Source organism: Chrysochloris asiatica, unplaced genomic scaffold, assembly GCF_000296735.1.
Source record: "Chrysochloris asiatica unplaced genomic scaffold, ChrAsi1.0 scaffold00027, whole genome shotgun sequence".
In the NCBI taxonomy this organism is placed as follows: domain Eukaryota; kingdom Metazoa; phylum Chordata; class Mammalia; order Afrosoricida; family Chrysochloridae; genus Chrysochloris; species Chrysochloris asiatica.
The window spans coordinates 1,329,588-1,331,890 of record NW_006408545.1 but is presented as its reverse complement, the minus strand read 5'-3'; positions in this window follow the sequence as shown (position 1 = coordinate 1,331,890).

Below are 2,303 nucleotides of genomic sequence, written 5' to 3'. Positions count from 1 at the left end.
GGTTGGCCCAGGATCGAACATTGTTTCGTTCTGCTGTGCATGGGGTCGCTATGAGTCGGTTCCGACTCGATGGCACCTGACAACAACAACAACAACAATGGAGAGAGATGATGGAGATGCTCAATAGCATCAGTCAGGTGTTGACTGCAGAGCAGACCATCGATTGTCTTTTTTAAGTTACAGCTGAATAAAATTAAAACAAGTTAATGAGAGCTAAAGTACCGCCTAAAGTATATACCATTAGAAATGGACTCCTGCGCCGCTGTCTCTCTCTAACGCCAGTGCCGCCTCTAGCTCAAAACACTCCAACTGAAGGAGAAGGCGGGCAAATTGAGGAGGTCTCTATACCGGTGGCTTGTATAAAGCAGATTGTCCGCAAATCAACCAATGGGAAAGCACCCAGAAAGCAACAGCTTCAAAAGCCGCTGGTAAGAGTTCGCCCTCTACAGGCGGGTGAAGAAACCTCATCGTTACAGGCCTGGTATTGTGGTGCTTTGTGAAATTAGACGTTATCAGGTGTCCACTGAACTTCTGATTCGTAAACTCCCCTTCCAGCGTCTGGTGCGAGAAATAGCTTAGGACTTCAAAACAGATCTGCGCTTCCAGAGTGCAGCTATTGGTGCTTTGCAGGAGGCAAGTGAGGCCTATCTGGTTGGCCTTTTTGAAGACAACAACCTGTGTGCTATTCATGCCAAACGTGTAAAAATTATGCCAAAAGACATCCAGCTAGCACGTTGCATGCATGGAGAACGTGTTTAAGAATCGACTATAATGGGAAACATTTCATTCTTTAAAAAAATTCTTTTCTTCCTGTTATTGGTAGTTCTGAATGTTAGATTCCGCACCCCCGCCTCCATGGGGTCAAAAGGTTCCTAAGTAAATGATTGTGAATGGAAAAACAGGGGACAGAAATCAGGTATTGGCGGTTTTTCTTTTTCATTTGTGTGAACTTTTAATATAAATGCGTGGACATAAAGGATTAATGCAACTCAAAATGTTTCAGTGAACAAGTTTCAGCAATTCAACTTTATAACAATTATAAATAAACCTATTAAGTTTTTCTGGTCACCGGCAGCATTTGGATTAATTTAAAACAAGTAAATTTCGTATTGACAGCAAAAAAAAAAAAAAAAAGAATTTAGACCACTTATAGGTAAGATTTGACACATTGAATACTAATGACTAAAGATTAGAGTTGTAGGATGACATCATACATGAAGAAAGGTGATTAAAAAGACAGGAAAGAAAGACTAAAATATCAAAGATGCTCTGAAACTTGTTCTTGAGTGTAGAGCTATTAGAGAATGTAAGAAACGATGAAGTGAAAGACCTGAACAGAAATTTTCAAAGGGCAACTTGAGTACACAAGAAAAAGTATTATAATGAAATGTGCACAGACCTGGAGTTAGAAAACCAAACAGGAAGAGAACATTCAGTACTATCAAGCTGAATGAACTGAAGAAAATATTTAAGCCTCAAGTTACAATATTAAAGGTTTCTATAGGCAAATTATTGAACAATGCAAAAAGCATCAAATGAAGATTGAAGAAATACAGAGGCACTGAACCAAAAAGAATGAGTCGATGTTCACCCATTTCAAGAGGTAATAGTTAATTAAGAGCAAATGGTATTGAAGAAAGAAGGGCAAGCTGTATTGAAGACACTGACAAAAGAACAAGACCCCAGGAATTGATGAATTGATGGAATACCAAATGAGATGTTTCAACAAACAGATGCAACAATGGCAAAGCTCATTTGTCTATGCCTGGAAATTTGGAAGACATTTACCTCCTGGAAAAGATCCACATTTGTGTTTATTCCAATGAAAGGTGATCCAACAAAATGAGGAAATTATCTAACAGTATCATTAATATTACAAGCAAGAAAATTTTTGCTAAAGACCATTCAACAATAGTTTCATTGGCCACGAACTGACAGAAATTTAAGCCAGGTTTAGAAGGAGATGTTGAATGAGTAATATCAGTGCTGATATCAGATGGTTCTTGGCTGAAAGCAGAGAATACTAGAAATATGTTTACCTGTGTTTTAGTGACTACACAAAAACGTTCGACTATGTGGATTAAAACTATATGGATAACACTGTGAAGAATGAGAATTCCAAAACACTTCATTGTACTCATGTGGAATCTGTACATAGATCAAGAGGCAGTCATTCAAACACAACAAGGAGATATTATGGTGTTGGCAACAAAAATCCTCACCACTGGACCAATAAACAACATTCTTATCAACGGAGAAAAGATTGAAATTGTCAAGGACTTCATTCTTCTTGGATCAACTAT